Source organism: Schistocerca gregaria, chromosome 2 (assembly GCF_023897955.1).
Source record: "Schistocerca gregaria isolate iqSchGreg1 chromosome 2, iqSchGreg1.2, whole genome shotgun sequence".
NCBI lineage: Eukaryota > Metazoa > Arthropoda > Insecta > Orthoptera > Acrididae > Schistocerca > Schistocerca gregaria.
In genome coordinates, this window is record NC_064921.1 from 442,007,974 (window position 1) to 442,028,594 (window position 20,621).

General features: G+C 48.0%; 21 non-coding genes across 21 annotated transcripts; all 21 read right to left on the reverse strand.

Moving 5' to 3' along the window:
* Positions 1-413: 413 nt before the first annotated feature.
* Positions 414-495, reverse strand: Trnas-gcu (transfer RNA serine (anticodon GCU)). Its single transcript has one exon. It is a non-coding gene; the product is annotated as a tRNA-Ser (tRNA).
* An 839-nt stretch (positions 496-1,334) lies between these two features.
* Trnas-gcu (transfer RNA serine (anticodon GCU)) lies at positions 1,335-1,416 on the reverse strand. The gene has a single exon. It is a non-coding gene; the product is annotated as a tRNA-Ser (tRNA).
* An 839-nt stretch (positions 1,417-2,255) lies between these two features.
* On the reverse strand, positions 2,256-2,337 carry Trnas-gcu (transfer RNA serine (anticodon GCU)). The gene has a single exon. It is a non-coding gene; the product is annotated as a tRNA-Ser (tRNA).
* Positions 2,338-3,176: 839 nt separating this feature from the next.
* On the reverse strand, positions 3,177-3,258 carry Trnas-gcu (transfer RNA serine (anticodon GCU)). Its single transcript has one exon. It is a non-coding gene; the product is annotated as a tRNA-Ser (tRNA).
* An 839-nt stretch (positions 3,259-4,097) lies between these two features.
* Positions 4,098-4,179, reverse strand: Trnas-gcu (transfer RNA serine (anticodon GCU)). The gene has a single exon. It is a non-coding gene; the product is annotated as a tRNA-Ser (tRNA).
* An 839-nt stretch (positions 4,180-5,018) lies between these two features.
* Positions 5,019-5,100, reverse strand: Trnas-gcu (transfer RNA serine (anticodon GCU)). Its single transcript has one exon. It is a non-coding gene; the product is annotated as a tRNA-Ser (tRNA).
* Positions 5,101-5,939: 839 nt separating this feature from the next.
* Trnas-gcu (transfer RNA serine (anticodon GCU)) lies at positions 5,940-6,021 on the reverse strand. Its single transcript has one exon. It is a non-coding gene; the product is annotated as a tRNA-Ser (tRNA).
* An 839-nt stretch (positions 6,022-6,860) lies between these two features.
* On the reverse strand, positions 6,861-6,942 carry Trnas-gcu (transfer RNA serine (anticodon GCU)). The gene has a single exon. It is a non-coding gene; the product is annotated as a tRNA-Ser (tRNA).
* Positions 6,943-7,781: 839 nt separating this feature from the next.
* On the reverse strand, positions 7,782-7,863 carry Trnas-gcu (transfer RNA serine (anticodon GCU)). Its single transcript has one exon. It is a non-coding gene; the product is annotated as a tRNA-Ser (tRNA).
* Positions 7,864-8,702: 839 nt separating this feature from the next.
* Positions 8,703-8,784, reverse strand: Trnas-gcu (transfer RNA serine (anticodon GCU)). Its single transcript has one exon. It is a non-coding gene; the product is annotated as a tRNA-Ser (tRNA).
* An 839-nt stretch (positions 8,785-9,623) lies between these two features.
* On the reverse strand, positions 9,624-9,705 carry Trnas-gcu (transfer RNA serine (anticodon GCU)). The gene has a single exon. It is a non-coding gene; the product is annotated as a tRNA-Ser (tRNA).
* An 839-nt stretch (positions 9,706-10,544) lies between these two features.
* On the reverse strand, positions 10,545-10,626 carry Trnas-gcu (transfer RNA serine (anticodon GCU)). The gene has a single exon. It is a non-coding gene; the product is annotated as a tRNA-Ser (tRNA).
* Positions 10,627-11,465: 839 nt separating this feature from the next.
* On the reverse strand, positions 11,466-11,547 carry Trnas-gcu (transfer RNA serine (anticodon GCU)). The gene has a single exon. It is a non-coding gene; the product is annotated as a tRNA-Ser (tRNA).
* Positions 11,548-12,386: 839 nt separating this feature from the next.
* Positions 12,387-12,468, reverse strand: Trnas-gcu (transfer RNA serine (anticodon GCU)). Its single transcript has one exon. It is a non-coding gene; the product is annotated as a tRNA-Ser (tRNA).
* An 839-nt stretch (positions 12,469-13,307) lies between these two features.
* Trnas-gcu (transfer RNA serine (anticodon GCU)) lies at positions 13,308-13,389 on the reverse strand. Its single transcript has one exon. It is a non-coding gene; the product is annotated as a tRNA-Ser (tRNA).
* Positions 13,390-14,228: 839 nt separating this feature from the next.
* On the reverse strand, positions 14,229-14,310 carry Trnas-gcu (transfer RNA serine (anticodon GCU)). Its single transcript has one exon. It is a non-coding gene; the product is annotated as a tRNA-Ser (tRNA).
* An 839-nt stretch (positions 14,311-15,149) lies between these two features.
* Positions 15,150-15,231, reverse strand: Trnas-gcu (transfer RNA serine (anticodon GCU)). The gene has a single exon. It is a non-coding gene; the product is annotated as a tRNA-Ser (tRNA).
* Positions 15,232-16,070: 839 nt separating this feature from the next.
* Positions 16,071-16,152, reverse strand: Trnas-gcu (transfer RNA serine (anticodon GCU)). The gene has a single exon. It is a non-coding gene; the product is annotated as a tRNA-Ser (tRNA).
* An 839-nt stretch (positions 16,153-16,991) lies between these two features.
* On the reverse strand, positions 16,992-17,073 carry Trnas-gcu (transfer RNA serine (anticodon GCU)). The gene has a single exon. It is a non-coding gene; the product is annotated as a tRNA-Ser (tRNA).
* An 839-nt stretch (positions 17,074-17,912) lies between these two features.
* On the reverse strand, positions 17,913-17,994 carry Trnas-gcu (transfer RNA serine (anticodon GCU)). The gene has a single exon. It is a non-coding gene; the product is annotated as a tRNA-Ser (tRNA).
* An 839-nt stretch (positions 17,995-18,833) lies between these two features.
* On the reverse strand, positions 18,834-18,915 carry Trnas-gcu (transfer RNA serine (anticodon GCU)). Its single transcript has one exon. It is a non-coding gene; the product is annotated as a tRNA-Ser (tRNA).
* Positions 18,916-20,621: the final 1,706 nt, after the last annotated feature.

Sequence of the window (20,621 nt, forward strand, 5' to 3'; positions counted from 1 at the left end):
CTGCAAAGTCAAGTCTCTCCAGTAGGCCCTGCCAAATCGCTTCTGTATATGGCGGCCTGACGCAAAGCAAACTGTCGAGAGGCGACAGTTGTGCTACAGATGGATTATTATAGGCTCGATACGTTAAAATGACTGCGACAGGTATGCACTTAAATATAAATAAGAACTCGTCGTTCGCAGATACCGACATACTCTTCGCTGGAGCCGAAGTTTGATTGGCTTATACATCTCGAAATGATGTTTAATTCGAAGGGCATACGCTATGGAATGTTGTGCGCTTTCATCTGGTAAGCATTTTTGTCTCGTATTTCATACACACGCTATCGGCCTCGTACACGCTTCGTTGTTACTACTGAGAGGCGTTTCGCATGGGGAAGGAGTGACCGCAAACGCGTGCTTTACGTAAAATTCTTCGACGAGGATGGGATTCGAACCCACGCGTGCACAGCACATTGGATTAGCAGTCCAACGCCTTAACCACTCAGCCACCTCGTCTGCTGGAACTACAGCTGTGTCTTTGGCGAGCGCTTGCGGAAAGAAGACATTTGTCGATTCGAAAACGCTTTCAAAACATCGTACTGGGCCGGTGTTAACGTCTAATGCCCAGCTGCAGTGCAGCCGACCAAGCTCCCACTCGCGAGTCATTTAATGACAGCATCCGTCCACGTCGATATCCGATCGGGGCAAAATCACCGGACCACTTATTTACTGCAGGAATAAGCATTGTATCGACATGCAGTGTCGTCTAATGCACATGAGAAATGTGCTGGGCATTCTTTCCCACGACTTACTGCAACGAAACGTACAGCTCGATACGCTACACTGATATTACTTGCAAGGTTTTGACGTTCGTCCTAGCCCAAGATTGTCCTGCTGTTTGCGATGGAGCTTGGTGTTTGGGCGGCCCTTAGCGACGGATGTCTGCAAAGTCAAGTCTCTCCAGTAGGCCCTGCCAAATCGCTTCTGTATATGGCGGCCTGACGCAAAGCAAACTGTCGAGAGGCGACAGTTGTGCTACAGATGGATTATTATAGGCTCGATACGTTAAAATGACTGCGACAGGTATGCACTTAAATATAAATAAGAACTCGTCGTTCGCAGATACCGACATACTCTTCGCTGGAGCCGAAGTTTGATTGGCTTATACATCTCGAAATGATGTTTAATTCGAAGGGCATACGCTATGGAATGTTGTGCGCTTTCATCTGGTAAGCATTTTTGTCTCGTATTTCATACACACGCTATCGGCCTCGTACACGCTTCGTTGTTACTACTGAGAGGCGTTTCGCATGGGGAAGGAGTGACCGCAAACGCGTGCTTTACGTAAAATTCTTCGACGAGGATGGGATTCGAACCCACGCGTGCAGAGCACATTGGATTAGCAGTCCAACGCCTTAACCACTCGGCCACCTCGTCTGCTGGAACTACAGCTGTGTCTTTGGCGAGCGCTTGCGGAAAGAAGACATTTGTCGATTCGAAAACGCTTTCAAAACATCGTACTGGGCCGGTGTTAACGTCTAATGCCCAGCTGCAGTGCAGCCGACCAAGCTCCCACTCGCGAGTCATTTAATGACAGCATCCGTCCACGTCGATATCCGATCGGGGCAAAATCACCGGACCACTTATTTACTGCAGGAATAAGCATTGTATCGACATGCAGTGTCGTCTAATGCACATGAGAAATGTGCTGGGCATTCTTTCCCACGACTTACTGCAACGAAACGTACAGCTCGATACGCTACACTGATATTACTTGCAAGGTTTTGACGTTCGTCCTAGCCCAAGATTGTCCTGCTGTTTGCGATGGAGCTTGGTGTTTGGGCGGCCCTTAGCGACGGATGTCTGCAAAGTCAAGTCTCTCCAGTAGGCCCTGCCAAATCGCTTCTGTATATGGCGGCCTGACGCAAAGCAAACTGTCGAGAGGCGACAGTTGTGCTACAGATGGATTATTATAGGCTCGATACGTTAAAATGACTGCGACAGGTATGCACTTAAATATAAATAAGAACTCGTCGTTCGCAGATACCGACATACTCTTCGCTGGAGCCGAAGTTTGATTGGCTTATACATCTCGAAATGATGTTTAATTCGAAGGGCATACGCTATGGAATGTTGTGCGCTTTCATCTGGTAAGCATTTTTGTCTCGTATTTCATACACACGCTATCGGCCTCGTACACGCTTCGTTGTTACTACTGAGAGGCGTTTCGCATGGGGAAGGAGTGACCGCAAACGCGTGCTTTACGTAAAATTCTTCGACCAGGATGGGATTCGAACCCACGCGTGCAGAGCACATTGGATTAGCAGTCCAACGCCTTAACCACTCGGCCACCTCGTCTGCTGGAACTACAGCTGTGTCTTTGGCGAGCGCTTGCGGAAAGAAGACATTTGTCGATTCGAAAACGCTTTCAAAACATCGTACTGGGCCGGTGTTAACGTCTAATGCCCAGCTGCAGTGCAGCCGACCAAGCTCCCACTCGCGAGTCATTTAATGACAGCATCCGTCCACGTCGATATCCGATCGGGGCAAAATCACCGGACCACTTATTTACTGCAGGAATAAGCATTGTATCGACATGCAGTGTCGTCTAATGCACATGAGAAATGTGCTGGGCATTCTTTCCCACGACTTACTGCAACGAAACGTACAGCTCGATACGCTACACTGATATTACTTGCAAGGTTTTGACGTTCGTCCTAGCCCAAGATTGTCCTGCTGTTTGCGATGGAGCTTGGTGTTTGGGCGGCCCTTAGCGACGGATGTCTGCAAAGTCAAGTCTCTCCAGTAGGCCCTGCCAAATCGCTTCTGTATATGGCGGCCTGACGCAAAGCAAACTGTCGAGAGGCGACAGTTGTGCTACAGATGGATTATTATAGGCTCGATACGTTAAAATGACTGCGACAGGTATGCACTTAAATATAAATAAGAACTCGTCGTTCGCAGATACCGACATACTCTTCGCTGGAGCCGAAGTTTGATTGGCTTATACATCTCGAAATGATGTTTAATTCGAAGGGCATACGCTATGGAATGTTGTGCGCTTTCATCTGGTAAGCATTTTTGTCTCGTATTTCATACACACGCTATCGGCCTCGTACACGCTTCGTTGTTACTACTGAGAGGCGTTTCGCATGGGGAAGGAGTGACCGCAAACGCGTGCTTTACGTAAAATTCTTCGACGAGGATGGGATTCGAACCCACGCGTGCAGAGCACATTGGATTAGCAGTCCAACGCCTTAACCACTCGGCCACCTCGTCTGCTGGAACTACAGCTGTGTCTTTGGCGAGCGCTTGCGGAAAGAAGACATTTGTCGATTCGAAAACGCTTTCAAAACATCGTACTGGGCCGGTGTTAACGTCTAATGCCCAGCTGCAGTGCAGCCGACCAAGCTCCCACTCGCGAGTCATTTAATGACAGCATCCGTCCACGTCGATATCCGATCGGGGCAAAATCACCGGACCACTTATTTACTGCAGGAATAAGCATTGTATCGACATGCAGTGTCGTCTAATGCACATGAGAAATGTGCTGGGCATTCTTTCCCACGACTTACTGCAACGAAACGTACAGCTCGATACGCTACACTGATATTACTTGCAAGGTTTTGACGTTCGTCCTAGCCCAAGATTGTCCTGCTGTTTGCGATGGAGCTTGGTGTTTGGGCGGCCCTTAGCGACGGATGTCTGCAAAGTCAAGTCTCTCCAGTAGGCCCTGCCAAATCGCTTCTGTATATGGCGGCCTGACGCAAAGCAAACTGTCGAGAGGCGACAGTTGTGCTACAGATGGATTATTATAGGCTCGATACGTTAAAATGACTGCGACAGGTATGCACTTAAATATAAATAAGAACTCGTCGTTCGCAGATACCGACATACTCTTCGCTGGAGCCGAAGTTTGATTGGCTTATACATCTCGAAATGATGTTTAATTCGAAGGGCATACGCTATGGAATGTTGTGCGCTTTCATCTGGTAAGCATTTTTGTCTCGTATTTCATACACACGCTATCGGCCTCGTACACGCTTCGTTGTTACTACTGAGAGGCGTTTCGCATGGGGAAGGAGTGACCGCAAACGCGTGCTTTACGTAAAATTCTTCGACGAGGATGGGATTCGAACCCACGCGTGCAGAGCACATTGGATTAGCAGTCCAACGCCTTAACCACTCGGCCACCTCGTCTGCTGGAACTACAGCTGTGTCTTTGGCGAGCGCTTGCGGAAAGAAGACATTTGTCGATTCGAAAACGCTTTCAAAACATCGTACTGGGCCGGTGTTAACGTCTAATGCCCAGCTGCAGTGCAGCCGACCAAGCTCCCACTCGCGAGTCATTTAATGACAGCATCCGTCCACGTCGATATCCGATCGGGGCAAAATCACCGGACCACTTATTTACTGCAGGAATAAGCATTGTATCGACATGCAGTGTCGTCTAATGCACATGAGAAATGTGCTGGGCATTCTTTCCCACGACTTACTGCAACGAAACGTACAGCTCGATACGCTACACTGATATTACTTGCAAGGTTTTGACGTTCGTCCTAGCCCAAGATTGTCCTGCTGTTTGCGATGGAGCTTGGTGTTTGGGCGGCCCTTAGCGACGGATGTCTGCAAAGTCAAGTCTCTCCAGTAGGCCCTGCCAAATCGCTTCTGTATATGGCGGCCTGACGCAAAGCAAACTGTCGAGAGGCGACAGTTGTGCTACAGATGGATTATTATAGGCTCGATACGTTAAAATGACTGCGACAGGTATGCACTTAAATATAAATAAGAACTCGTCGTTCGCAGATACCGACATACTCTTCGCTGGAGCCGAAGTTTGATTGGCTTATACATCTCGAAATGATGTTTAATTCGAAGGGCATACGCTATGGAATGTTGTGCGCTTTCATCTGGTAAGCATTTTTGTCTCGTATTTCATACACACGCTATCGGCCTCGTACACGCTTCGTTGTTACTACTGAGAGGCGTTTCGCATGGGGAAGGAGTGACCGCAAACGCGTGCTTTACGTAAAATTCTTCGACGAGGATGGGATTCGAACCCACGCGTGCAGAGCACATTGGATTAGCAGTCCAACGCCTTAACCACTCGGCCACCTCGTCTGCTGGAACTACAGCTGTGTCTTTGGCGAGCGCTTGCGGAAAGAAGACATTTGTCGATTCGAAAACGCTTTCAAAACATCGTACTGGGCCGGTGTTAACGTCTAATGCCCAGCTGCAGTGCAGCCGACCAAGCTCCCACTCGCGAGTCATTTAATGACAGCATCCGTCCACGTCGATATCCGATCGGGGCAAAATCACCGGACCACTTATTTACTGCAGGAATAAGCATTGTATCGACATGCAGTGTCGTCTAATGCACATGAGAAATGTGCTGGGCATTCTTTCCCACGACTTACTGCAACGAAACGTACAGCTCGATACGCTACACTGATATTACTTGCAAGGTTTTGACGTTCGTCCTAGCCCAAGATTGTCCTGCTGTTTGCGATGGAGCTTGGTGTTTGGGCGGCCCTTAGCGACGGATGTCTGCAAAGTCAAGTCTCTCCAGTAGGCCCTGCCAAATCGCTTCTGTATATGGCGGCCTGACGCAAAGCAAACTGTCGAGAGGCGACAGTTGTGCTACAGATGGATTATTATAGGCTCGATACGTTAAAATGACTGCGACAGGTATGCACTTAAATATAAATAAGAACTCGTCGTTCGCAGATACCGACATACTCTTCGCTGGAGCCGAAGTTTGATTGGCTTATACATCTCGAAATGATGTTTAATTCGAAGGGCATACGCTATGGAATGTTGTGCGCTTTCATCTGGTAAGCATTTTTGTCTCGTATTTCATACACACGCTATCGGCCTCGTACACGCTTCGTTGTTACTACTGAGAGGCGTTTCGCATGGGGAAGGAGTGACCGCAAACGCGTGCTTTACGTAAAATTCTTCGACGAGGATGGGATTCGAACCCACGCGTGCAGAGCACATTGGATTAGCAGTCCAACGCCTTAACCACTCGGCCACCTCGTCTGCTGGAACTACAGCTGTGTCTTTGGCGAGCGCTTGCGGAAAGAAGACATTTGTCGATTCGAAAACGCTTTCAAAACATCGTACTGGGCCAGTGTTAACGTCTAATGCCCAGCTGCAGTGCAGCCGACCAAGCTCCCACTCGCGAGTCATTTAATGACAGCATCCGTCCACGTCGATATCCGATCGGGGCAAAATCACCGGACCACTTATTTACTGCAGGAATAAGCATTGTATCGACATGCAGTGTCGTCTAATGCACATGAGAAATGTGCTGGGCATTCTTTCCCACGACTTACTGCAACGAAACGTACAGCTCGATACGCTACACTGATATTACTTGCAAGGTTTTGACGTTCGTCCTAGCCCAAGATTGTCCTGCTGTTTGCGATGGAGCTTGGTGTTTGGGCGGCCCTTAGCGACGGATGTCTGCAAAGTCAAGTCTCTCCAGTAGGCCCTGCCAAATCGCTTCTGTATATGGCGGCCTGACGCAAAGCAAACTGTCGAGAGGCGACAGTTGTGCTACAGATGGATTATTATAGGCTCGATACGTTAAAATGACTGCGACAGGTATGCACTTAAATATAAATAAGAACTCGTCGTTCGCAGATACCGACATACTCTTCGCTGGAGCCGAAGTTTGATTGGCTTATACATCTCGAAATGATGTTTAATTCGAAGGGCATACGCTATGGAATGTTGTGCGCTTTCATCTGGTAAGCATTTTTGTCTCGTATTTCATACACACGCTATCGGCCTCGTACACGCTTCGTTGTTACTACTGAGAGGCGTTTCGCATGGGGAAGGAGTGACCGCAAACGCGTGCTTTACGTAAAATTCTTCGACGAGGATGGGATTCGAACCCACGCGTGCACAGCACATTGGATTAGCAGTCCAACGCCTTAACCACTCGGCCACCTCGTCTGCTGGAACTACAGCTGTGTCTTTGGCGAGCGCTTGCGGAAAGAAGACATTTGTCGATTCGAAAACGCTTTCAAAACATCGTACTGGGCCGGTGTTAACGTCTAATGCCCAGCTGCAGTGCAGCCGACCAAGCTCCCACTCGCGAGTCATTTAATGACAGCATCCGTCCACGTCGATATCCGATCGGGGCAAAATCACCGGACCACTTATTTACTGCAGGAATAAGCATTGTATCGACATGCAGTGTCGTCTAATGCACATGAGAAATGTGCTGGGCATTCTTTCCCACGACTTACTGCAACGAAACGTACAGCTCGATACGCTACACTGATATTACTTGCAAGGTTTTGACGTTCGTCCTAGCCCAAGATTGTCCTGCTGTTTGCGATGGAGCTTGGTGTTTGGGCGGCCCTTAGCGACGGATGTCTGCAAAGTCAAGTCTCTCCAGTAGGCCCTGCCAAATCGCTTCTGTATATGGCGGCCTGACGCAAAGCAAACTGTCGAGAGGCGACAGTTGTGCTACAGATGGATTATTATAGGCTCGATACGTTAAAATGACTGCGACAGGTATGCACTTAAATATAAATAAGAACTCGTCGTTCGCAGATACCGACATACTCTTCGCTGGAGCCGAAGTTTGATTGGCTTATACATCTCGAAATCATGTTTAATTCGAAGGGCATACGCTATGGAATGTTGTGCGCTTTCATCTGGTAAGCATTTTTGTCTCGTATTTCATACACACGCTATCGGCCTCGTACACGCTTCGTTGTTACTACTGAGAGGCGTTTCGCATGGGGAAGGAGTGACCGCAAACGCGTGCTTTACGTAAAATTCTTCGACGAGGATGGGATTCGAACCCACGCGTGCAGAGCACATTGGATTAGCAGTCCAACGCCTTAACCACTCGGCCACCTCGTCTGCTGGAACTACAGCTGTGTCTTTGGCGAGCGCTTGCGGAAAGAAGACATTTGTCGATTCGAAAACGCTTTCAAAACATCGTACTGGGCCGGTGTTAACGTCTAATGCCCAGCTGCAGTGCAGCCGACCAAGCTCCCACTCGCGAGTCATTTAATGACAGCATCCGTCCACGTCGATATCCGATCGGGGCAAAATCACCGGACCACTTATTTACTGCAGGAATAAGCATTGTATCGACATGCAGTGTCGTCTAATGCACATGAGAAATGTGCTGGGCATTCTTTCCCACGACTTACTGCAACGAAACGTACAGCTCGATACGCTACACTGATATTACTTGCAAGGTTTTGACGTTCGTCCTAGCCCAAGATTGTCCTGCTGTTTGCGATGGAGCTTGGTGTTTGGGCGGCCCTTAGCGACGGATGTCTGCAAAGTCAAGTCTCTCCAGTAGGCCCTGCCAAATCGCTTCTGTATATGGCGGCCTGACGCAAAGCAAACTGTCGAGAGGCGACAGTTGTGCTACAGATGGATTATTATAGGCTCGATACGTTAAAATGACTGCGACAGGTATGCACTTAAATATAAATAAGAACTCGTCGTTCGCAGATACCGACATACTCTTCGCTGGAGCCGAAGTTTGATTGGCTTATACATCTCGAAATCATGTTTAATTCGAAGGGCATACGCTATGGAATGTTGTGCGCTTTCATCTGGTAAGCATTTTTGTCTCGTATTTCATACACACGCTATCGGCCTCGTACACGCTTCGTTGTTACTACTGAGAGGCGTTTCGCATGGGGAAGGAGTGACCGCAAACGCGTGCTTTACGTAAAATTCTTCGACGAGGATGGGATTCGAACCCACGCGTGCAGAGCACATTGGATTAGCAGTCCAACGCCTTAACCACTCGGCCACCTCGTCTGCTGGAACTACAGCTGTGTCTTTGGCGAGCGCTTGCGGAAAGAAGACATTTGTCGATTCGAAAACGCTTTCAAAACATCGTACTGGGCCAGTGTTAACGTCTAATGCCCAGCTGCAGTGCAGCCGACCAAGCTCCCACTCGCGAGTCATTTAATGACAGCATCCGTCCACGTCGATATCCGATCGGGGCAAAATCACCGGACCACTTATTTACTGCAGGAATAAGCATTGTATCGACATGCAGTGTCGTCTAATGCACATGAGAAATGTGCTGGGCATTCTTTCCCACGACTTACTGCAACGAAACGTACAGCTCGATACGCTACACTGATATTACTTGCAAGGTTTTGACGTTCGTCCTAGCCCAAGATTGTCCTGCTGTTTGCGATGGAGCTTGGTGTTTGGGCGGCCCTTAGCGACGGATGTCTGCAAAGTCAAGTCTCTCCAGTAGGCCCTGCCAAATCGCTTCTGTATATGGCGGCCTGACGCAAAGCAAACTGTCGAGAGGCGACAGTTGTGCTACAGATGGATTATTATAGGCTCGAACACTAGATCGCGTGTTGACAGGTATGCACTTAAATATAAATAAGAACTCGTCGTTCGCAGATACCGACATACTCTTCGCTGGAGCCGAAGTTTGATTGGCTTATACATCTCGAAATGATGTTTAATTCGAAGGGCATACGCTATGGAATGTTGTGCGCTTTCATCTGGTAAGCATTTTTGTCTCGTATTTCATACACACGCTATCGGCCTCGTACACGCTTCGTTGTTACTACTGAGAGGCGTTTCGCATGGGGAAGGAGTGACCGCAAACGCGTGCTTTACGTAAAATTCTTCGACGAGGATGGGATTCGAACCCACGCGTGCAGAGCACATTGGATTAGCAGTCCAACGCCTTAACCACTCGGCCACCTCGTCTGCTGGAACTACAGCTGTGTCTTTGGCGAGCGCTTGCGGAAAGAAGACATTTGTCGATTCGAAAACGCTTTCAAAACATCGTACTGGGCCAGTGTTAACGTCTAATGCCCAGCTGCAGTGCAGCCGACCAAGCTCCCACTCGCGAGTCATTTAATGACAGCATCCGTCCACGTCGATATCCGATCGGGGCAAAATCACCGGACCACTTATTTACTGCAGGAATAAGCATTGTATCGACATGCAGTGTCGTCTAATGCACATGAGAAATGTGCTGGGCATTCTTTCCCACGACTTACTGCAACGAAACGTACAGCTCGATACGCTACACTGATATTACTTGCAAGGTTTTGACGTTCGTCCTAGCCCAAGATTGTCCTGCTGTTTGCGATGGAGCTTGGTGTTTGGGCGGCCCTTAGCGACGGATGTCTGCAAAGTCAAGTCTCTCCAGTAGGCCCTGCCAAATCGCTTCTGTATATGGCGGCCTGACGCAAAGCAAACTGTCGAGAGGCGACAGTTGTGCTACAGATGGATTATTATAGGCTCGATACGTTAAAATGACTGCGACAGGTATGCACTTAAATATAAATAAGAACTCGTCGTTCGCAGATACCGACATACTATTCGCTGGAGCCGAAGTTTGATTGGCTTATACATCTCGAAATCATGTTTAATTCGAAGGGCATACGCTATGGAATGTTGTGCGCTTTCATCTGGTAAGCATTTTTGTCTCGTATTTCATACACACGCTATCGGCCTCGTACACGCTTCGTTGTTACTACTGAGAGGCGTTTCGCATGGGGAAGGAGTGACCGCAAACGCGCGCTTTACGTAAAATTCTTCGACGAGGATGGGATTCGAACCCACGCGTGCAGAGCACATTGGATTAGCAGTCCAACGCCTTAACCACTCGGCCACCTCGTCTGCTGGAACTACAGCTGTGTCTTTGGCGAGCGCTTGCGGAAAGAAGACATTTGTCGATTCGAAAACGCTTTCAAAACATCGTACTGGGCCAGTGTTAACGTCTAATGCCCAGCTGCAGTGCAGCCGACCAAGCTCCCACTCGCGAGTCATTTAATGACAGCATCCGTCCACGTCGATATCCGATCGGGGCAAAATCACCGGACCACTTATTTACTGCAGGAATAAGCATTGTATCGACATGCAGTGTCGTCTAATGCACATGAGAAATGTGCTGGGCATTCTTTCCCACGACTTACTGCAACGAAACGTACAGCTCGATACGCTACACTGATATTACTTGCAAGGTTTTGACGTTCGTCCTAGCCCAAGATTGTCCTGCTGTTTGCGATGGAGCTTGGTGTTTGGGCGGCCCTTAGCGACGGATGTCTGCAAAGTCAAGTCTCTCCAGTAGGCCCTGCCAAATCGCTTCTGTATATGGCGGCCTGACGCAAAGCAAACTGTCGAGAGGCGACAGTTGTGCTACAGATGGATTATTATAGGCTCGATACGTTAAAATGACTGCGACAGGTATGCACTTAAATATAAATAAGAACTCGTCGTTCGCAGATACCGACATACTCTTCGCTGGAGCCGAAGTTTGATTGGCTTATACATCTCGAAATGATGTTTAATTCGAAGGGCATACGCTATGGAATGTTGTGCGCTTTCATCTGGTAAGCATTTTTGTCTCGTATTTCATACACACGCTATCGGCCTCGTACACGCTTCGTTGTTACTACTGAGAGGCGTTTCGCATGGGGAAGGAGTGACCGCAAACGCGTGCTTTACGTAAAATTCTTCGACGAGGATGGGATTCGAACCCACGCGTGCAGAGCACATTGGATTAGCAGTCCAACGCCTTAACCACTCGGCCACCTCGTCTGCTGGAACTACAGCTGTGTCTTTGGCGAGCGCTTGCGGAAAGAAGACATTTGTCGATTCGAAAACGCTTTCAAAACATCGTACTGGGCCGGTGTTAACGTCTAATGCCCAGCTGCAGTGCAGCCGACCAAGCTCCCACTCGCGAGTCATTTAATGACAGCATCCGTCCACGTCGATATCCGATCGGGGCAAAATCACCGGACCACTTATTTACTGCAGGAATAAGCATTGTATCGACATGCAGTGTCGTCTAATGCACATGAGAAATGTGCTGGGCATTCTTTCCCACGACTTACTGCAACGAAACGTACAGCTCGATACGCTACACTGATATTACTTGCAAGGTTTTGACGTTCGTCCTAGCCCAAGATTGTCCTGCTGTTTGCGATGGAGCTTGGTGTTTGGGCGGCCCTTAGCGACGGATGTCTGCAAAGTCAAGTCTCTCCAGTAGGCCCTGCCAAATCGCTTCTGTATATGGCGGCCTGACGCAAAGCAAACTGTCGAGAGGCGACAGTTGTGCTACAGATGGATTATTATAGGCTCGATACGTTAAAATGACTGCGACAGGTATGCACTTAAATATAAATAAGAACTCGTCGTTCGCAGATACCGACATACTCTTCGCTGGAGCCGAAGTTTGATTGGCTTATACATCTCGAAATGATGTTTAATTCGAAGGGCATACGCTATGGAATGTTGTGCGCTTTCATCTGGTAAGCATTTTGGTCTCGTATTTCATACACACGCTATCGGCCTCGTACACGCTTCGTTGTTACTACTGAGAGGCGTTTCGCATGGGGAAGGAGTGACCGCAAACGCGCGCTTTACGTAAAATTCTTCGACGAGGATGGGATTCGAACCCACGCGTGCAGAGCACATTGGATTAGCAGTCCAACGCCTTAACCACTCGGCCACCTCGTCTGCTGGAACTACAGCTGTGTCTTTGGCGAGCGCTTGCGGAAAGAAGACATTTGTCGATTCGAAAACGCTTTCAAAACATCGTACTGGGCCGGTGTTAACGTCTAATGCCCAGCTGCAGTGCAGCCGACCAAGCTCCCACTCGCGAGTCATTTAATGACAGCATCCGTCCACGTCGATATCCGATCGGGGCAAAATCACCGGACCACTTATTTACTGCAGGAATAAGCATTGTATCGACATGCAGTGTCGTCTAATGCACATGAGAAATGTGCTGGGCATTCTTTCCCACGACTTACTGCAACGAAACGTACAGCTCGATACGCTACACTGATATTACTTGCAAGGTTTTGACGTTCGTCCTAGCCCAAGATTGTCCTGCTGTTTGCGATGGAGCTTGGTGTTTGGGCGGCCCTTAGCGACGGATGTCTGCAAAGTCAAGTCTCTCCAGTAGGCCCTGCCAAATCGCTTCTGTATATGGCGGCCTGACGCAAAGCAAACTGTCGAGAGGCGACAGTTGTGCTACAGATGGATTATTATAGGCTCGATACGTTAAAATGACTGCGACAGGTATGCACTTAAATATAAATAAGAACTCGTCGTTCGCAGATACCGACATACTCTTCGCTGGAGCCGAAGTTTGATTGGCTTATACATCTCGAAATGATGTTTAATTCGAAGGGCATACGCTATGGAATGTTGTGCGCTTTCATCTGGTAAGCATTTTTGTCTCGTATTTGATACACACGCTATCGGCCTCGTACACGCTTCGTTGTTACTACTGAGAGGCGTTTCGCATGGGGAAGGAGTGACCGCAAACGCGTGCTTTACGTAAAATTCTTCGACGAGGATGGGATTCGAACCCACGCGTGCAGAGCACATTGGATTAGCAGTCCAACGCCTTAACCACTCGGCCACCTCGTCTGCTGGAACTACAGCTGTGTCTTTGGCGAGCGCTTGCGGAAAGAAGACATTTGTCGATTCGAAAACGCTTTCAAAACATCGTACTGGGCCGGTGTTAACGTCTAATGCCCAGCTGCAGTGCAGCCGACCAAGCTCCCACTCGCGAGTCATTTAATGACAGCATCCGTCCACGTCGATATCCGATCGGGGCAAAATCACCGGACCACTTATTTACTGCAGGAATAAGCATTGTATCGACATGCAGTGTCGTCTAATGCACATGAGAAATGTGCTGGGCATTCTTTCCCACGACTTACTGCAACGAAACGTACAGCTCGATACGCTACACTGATATTACTTGCAAGGTTTTGACGTTCGTCCTAGCCCAAGATTGTCCTGCTGTTTGCGATGGAGCTTGGTGTTTGGGCGGCCCTTAGCGACGGATGTCTGCAAAGTCAAGTCTCTCCAGTGGGCCCTGCCAAATCGCTTCTGTATATGGCGGCCTGACGCAAAGCAAACTGTCGAGAGGCGACAGTTGTGCTACAGATGGATTATTATAGGCTCGATACGTTAAAATGACTGCGACAGGTATGCACTTAAATATAAATAAGAACTCGTCGTTCGCAGATACCGACATACTCTTCGCTGGAGCCGAAGTTTGATTGGCTTATACATCTCGAAATGATGTTTAATTCGAAGGGCATACGCTATGGAATGTTGTGCGCTTTCATCTGGTAAGCATTTTTGTCTCGTATTTCATACACACGCTATCGGCCTCGTACACGCTTCGTTGTTACTACTGAGAGGCGTTTCGCATGGGGAAGGAGTGACCGCAAACGCGTGCTTTACGTAAAATTCTTCGACGAGGATGGGATTCGAACCCACGCGTGCAGAGCACATTGGATTAGCAGTCCAACGCCTTAACCACTCGGCCACCTCGTCTGCTGGAACTACAGCTGTGTCTTTGGCGAGCGCTTGCGGAAAGAAGACATTTGTCGATTCGAAAACGCTTTCAAAACATCGTACTGGGCCGGTGTTAACGTCTAATGCCCAGCTGCAGTGCAGCCGACCAAGCTCCCACTCGCGAGTCATTTAATGACAGCATCCGTCCACGTCGATATCCGATCGGGGCAAAATCACCGGACCACTTATTTACTGCAGGAATAAGCATTGTATCGACATGCAGTGTCGTCTAATGCACATGAGAAATGTGCTGGGCATTCTTTCCCACGACTTACTGCAACGAAACGTACAGCTCGATACGCTACACTGATATTACTTGCAAGGTTTTGACGTTCGTCCTAGCCCAAGATTGTCCTGCTGTTTGCGATGGAGCTTGGTGTTTGGGCGGCCCTTAGCGACGGATGTCTGCAAAGTCAAGTCTCTCCAGTAGGCCCTGCCAAATCGCTTCTGTATATGGCGGCCTGACGCAAAGCAAACTGTCGAGAGGCGACAGTTGTGCTACAGATGGATTATTATAGGCTCGATACGTTAAAATGACTGCGACAGGTATGCACTTAAATATAAATAAGAACTCGTCGTTCGCAGATACCGACATACTCTTCGCTGGAGCCGAAGTTTGATTGGCTTATACATCTCGAAATGATGTTTAATTCGAAGGGCATACGCTATGGAATGTTGTGCGCTTTCATCTGGTAAGCATTTTTGTCTCGTATTTCATACACACGCTATCGGCCTCGTACACGCTTCGTTGTTACTACTGAGAGGCGTTTCGCATGGGGAAGGAGTGACCGCAAACGCGTGCTTTACGTAAAATTCTTCGACGAGGATGGGATTCGAACCCACGCGTGCAGAGCACATTGGATTAGCAGTCCAACGCCTTAACCACTCGGCCACCTCGTCTGCTGGAACTACAGCTGTGTCTTTGGCGAGCGCTTGCGGAAAGAAGACATTTGTCGATTCGAAAACGCTTTCAAAACATCGTACTGGGCCGGTGTTAACGTCTAATGCCCAGCTGCAGTGCAGCCGACCAAGCTCCCACTCGCGAGTCATTTAATGACAGCATCCGTCCACGTCGATATCCGATCGGGGCAAAATCACCGGACCACTTATTTACTGCAGGAATAAGCATTGTATCGACATGCAGTGTCGTCTAATGCACATGAGAAATGTGCTGGGCATTCTTTCCCACGACTTACTGCAACGAAACGTACAGCTCGATACGCTACACTGATATTACTTGCAAGGTTTTGACGTTCGTCCTAGCCCAAGATTGTCCTGCTGTTTGCGATGGAGCTTGGTGTTTGGGCGGCCCTTAGCGACGGATGTCTGCAAAGTCAAGTCTCTCCAGTAGGCCCTGCCAAATCGCTTCTGTATATGGCGGCCTGACGCAAAGCAAACTGTCGAGAGGCGACAGTTGTGCTACAGATGGATTATTATAGGCTCGATACGTTAAAATGACTGCGACAGGTATGCACTTAAATATAAATAAGAACTCGTCGTTCGCAGATACCGACATACTCTTCGCTGGAGCCGAAGTTTGATTGGCTTATACATCTCGAAATGATGTTTAATTCGAAGGGCATACGCTATGGAATGTTGTGCGCTTTCATCTGGTAAGCATTTTTGTCTCGTATTTCATACACACGCTATCGGCCTCGTACACGCTTCGTTGTTACTACTGAGAGGCGTTTCGCATGGGGAAGGAGTGACCGCAAACGCGTGCTTTACGTAAAATTCTTCGACGAGGATGGGATTCGAACCCACGCGTGCAGAGCACATTGGATTAGCAGTCCAACGCCTTAACCACTCGGCCACCTCGTCTGCTGGAACTACAGCTGTGACTTTGGCGAGCGCTTGCGGAAAGAAGACATTTGTCGATTCGAAAACGCTTTCAAAACATCGTACTGGGCCGGTGTTAACGTCTAATGCCCAGCTGCAGTGCAGCCGACCAAGCTCCCACTCGCGAGTCATTTAATGACAGCATCCGTCCACGTCGATATCCGATCGGGGCAAAATCACCGGACCACTTATTTACTGCAGGAATAAGCATTGTATCGACATGCAGTGTCGTCTAATGCACATGAGAAATGTGCTGGGCATTCTTTCCCACGACTTACTGCAACGAAACGTACAGCTCGATACGCTACACTGATATTACTTGCAAGGTTTTGACGTTCGTCCTAGCCCAAGATTGTCCTGCTGTTTGCGATGGAGCTTGGTGATTGGGCGGCCCTTAGCGACGGATGTCTGCAAAGTCAAGTCTCTCCAGTAGGCCCTGCCAAATCGCTTCTGTATATGGCGGCCTGACGCAAAGCAAACTGTCGAGAGGCGACAGTTGTGCTACAGATGGATTATTATAGGCTCGATACGTTAAAATGACTGCGACAGGTATGCACTTAAATATAAATAAGAACTCGTCGTTCGCAGATACCGACATACTCTTCGCTGGAGCCGATGTTTGATTGGCTTATACATCTCGAAATGATGTTTAATTCGAAGGGCATACGCTATGGAATGTTGTGCGCTTTCATCTGGTAAGCATTTTTGTCTCGTATTTCATACACACGCTATCGGCCTCGTACACGCTTCGTTGTTACTACTGAGAGGCGTTTCGCATGCGGAAGGAGTGACCGCAAACGCGTGCTTTACGTAAAATTCTTCGACGAGGATGGGATTCGAACCCACGCGTGCAGAGCACATTGGATTAGCAGTCCAACGCCTTAACCACTCGGCCACCTCGTCTGCTGGAACTACAGCTGTGTCTTTGGCGAGCGCTTGCGGAAAGAAGACATTTGTCGATTCGAAAACGCTTTCAAAACATCGTACTGGGCCGGTGTTAACGTCTAATGCCCAGCTGCAATGCAGCCGACCAAGCTCCCACTCGCGAGTCATTTAATGACAGCATCCGTCCACGTCGATATCCGATCGGGGCAAAATCACCGGACCACTTATTTACTGCAGGAATAAGCATTGTATCGACATGCAGTGTCGTCTAATGCACATGAGAAATGTGCTGGGCATTCTTTCCCACGACTTACTGCAACGAAACGTACAGCTCGATACGCTACACTGATATTACTTGCAAGGTTTTGACGTTCGTCCTAGCCCAAGATTGTCCTGCTGTTTGCGATGGAGCTTGGTGTTTGGGCGGCCCTTAGCGACGGATGTCTGCAAAGTCAAGTCTCTCCAGTAGGCCCTGCCAAATCGCTTCTGTATATGGCGGCCTGACGCAAAGCAAACTGTCGAGAGGCGACAGTTGTGCTACAGATGGATTATTATAGGCTCGATACGTTAAAATGACTGCGACAGGTATGCACTTAAATATAAATAAGAACTCGTCGTTCGCAGATACCGACATACTCTTCGCTGGAGCCGATGTTTGATTGGCTTATACATCTCGAAATGATGTTTAATTCGAAGGGCATACGCTATGGAATGTTGTGCGCTTTCATCTGGTAAGCATTTTTGTCTCGTATTTCATACACACGCTATCGGCCTCGTACACGCTTCGTTGTTACTACTGAGAGGCGTTTCGCATGGGGAAGGAGTGACCGCAAACGCGTGCTTTACGTAAAATTCTTCGACGAGGATGGGATTCGAACCCACGCGTGCAGAGCACATTGGATTAGCAGTCCAACGCCTTAACCACTCGGCCACCTCGTCTGCTGGAACTACAGCTGTGTCTTTGGCGAGCGCTTGCGGAAAGAAGACATTTGTCGATTCGAAAACGCTTTCAAAACATCGTACTGGGCCGGTGTTAACGTCTAATGCCCAGCTGCAGTGCAGCCGACCAAGCTCCCACTCGCGAGTCATTTAATGACAGCATCCGTCCACGTCGATATCCGATCGGGGCAAAATCACCGGACCACTTATTTACTGCAGGAATAAGCATTGTATCGACATGCAGTGTCGTCTAATGCACATGAGAAATGTGCTGGGCATTCTTTCCCACGACTTACTGCAACGAAACGTACAGCTCGATACGCTACACTGATATTACTTGCAAGGTTTTGACGTTCGTCCTAGCCCAAGATTGTCCTGCTGTTTGCGATGGAGCTTGGTGTTTGGGCGGCCCTTAGCGACGGATGTCTGCAAAGTCAAGTCTCTCCAGTAGGCCCTGCCAAATCGCTTCTGTATATGGCGGCCTGACGCAAAGCAAACTGTCGAGAGGCGACAGTTGTGCTACAGATGGATTATTATAGGCTCGATACGTTAAAATGACTGCGACAGGTATGCACTTAAATATAAATAAGAACTCGTCGTTCGCAGATACCGACATACTCTTCGCTGGAGCCGAAGTTTGATTGGCTTATACATCTCGAAATGATGTTTAATTCGAAGGGCATACGCTATGGAATGTTGTGCGCTTTCATCTGGTAAGCATTTTTGTCTCGTATTTCATACACACGCTATCGGCCTCGTACACGCTTCGTTGTTACTACTGAGAGGCGTTTCGCATGGGGAAGGAGTGACCGCAAACGCGTGCTTTACGTAAAATTCTTCGACGAGGATGGGATTCGAACCCACGCGTGCAGAGCACATTGGATTAGCAGTCCAACGCCTTAACCACTCGGCCACCTCGTCTGCTGGAACTACAGCTGTGTCTTTGGCGAGCGCTTGCGGAAAGAAGACATTTGTCGATTCGAAAACGCTTTCAAAACATCGTACTGGGCCGGTGTTAACGTCTAATGCCCAGCTGCAGTGCAGCCGACCAAGCTCCCACTCGCGAGTCATTTAATGACAGCATCCGTCCACGTCGATATCCGATCGGGGCAAAATCACCGGACCACTTATTTACTGCAGGAATAAGCATTGTATCGACATGCAGTGTCGTCTAATGCACATGAGAAATGTGCTGGGCATTCTTTCCCACGACTTACTGCAACGAAACGTACAGCTCGATACGCTACACTGATATTACTTGCAAGGTTTTGACGTTCGTCCTAGCCCAAGATTGTCCTGCTGTTTGCGATGGAGCTTGGTGTTTGGGCGGCCCTTAGCGACGGATGTCTGCAAAGTCAAGTCTCTCCAGTAGGCCCTGCCAAATCGCTTCTGTATATGGCGGCCTGACGCAAAGCAAACTGTCGAGAGGCGACAGTTGTGCTACAGATGGATTATTATAGGCTCGATACGTTAAAATGACTGCGACAGGTATGCACTTAAATATAAATAAGAACTCGTCGTTCGCAGATACCGACATACTCTTCGCTGGAGCCGAAGTTTGATTGGCTTATACATCTCGAAATGATGTTTAATTCGAAGGGCATACGCTATGGAATGTTGTGCGCTTTCATCTGGTAAGCATTTTTGTCTCGTATTTCATACACACGCTATCGGCCTCGTACACGCTTCGTTGTTACTACTGAGAGGCGTTTCGCATGGGGAAGGAGTGACCGCAAACGCGTGCTTTACGTAAAATTCTTCGACGAGGATGGGATTCGAACCCACGCGTGCAGAGCACATTGGATTAGCAGTCCAACGCCTTAACCACTTTTTTTTTTTTTTTTTTTTTTTTTTCCTGTGAGGATGGAACTTACGACCCCTGGTTTCTTAGAACAGTGCTCTACCACTTTTTTTTTTTTTTTTTTTTTTTTTCTGTTTTATTTTTTTTTTTTATTTTTTTTTCTCCTTTTTTTTTTTTCATTTTTTTTTCCTGGGTGAGAGCCAGGTATCCTAGCCACTTTTTTTTTTTTTTTTTTTTTTTTTTTTTTTTTTTTTTTTTTTTTCTTTTTTTTTTTTTTTTTTTTTTAAAAAGTAGTGGCAGGCAGGCGGCGGCAAAGAGGGCAGGGGTCAAGAATCCTGAGGCCTGGCCTCGATGTCGCCCCCATACCAGTCACCCATTTGTATATGTGAAATTTTTTTAATTTTTTTATTTTTTATTTATAATTTTGTTTGAACCACTTTTTTTTTCCTCTTTTTTTTTTTTTTTTTTTTTTTTTTTTTTTATGAGGATCTTCCAGAAGGGATCCATTCTTCCACCAGAACTCAATCCATTTCTTCTAGGTGAGTGAGGCGTTAACGGCAAAAAAAAATGATGACACTATCAACTATGTTAAGCAGTGTCGAACTAAAGTACCTTTTCTGGTTAGGATTAATAAATAAATAAATAAGAAATAAGTGATTAAAAAGGAATCTTCTCCTTTGTTGGTGCAAAATATAAGAAAACGAAAAGTGTTTGTTTTTTTCTCTAGTGTTGTCTTCACATCTTTCGTCTGTTATTGTCCTCTGCTGCTCCTCAATGATGTAGCGAATAGTCGGTTTCGCCTTACTTCGAAAGAAGGTTAAACATG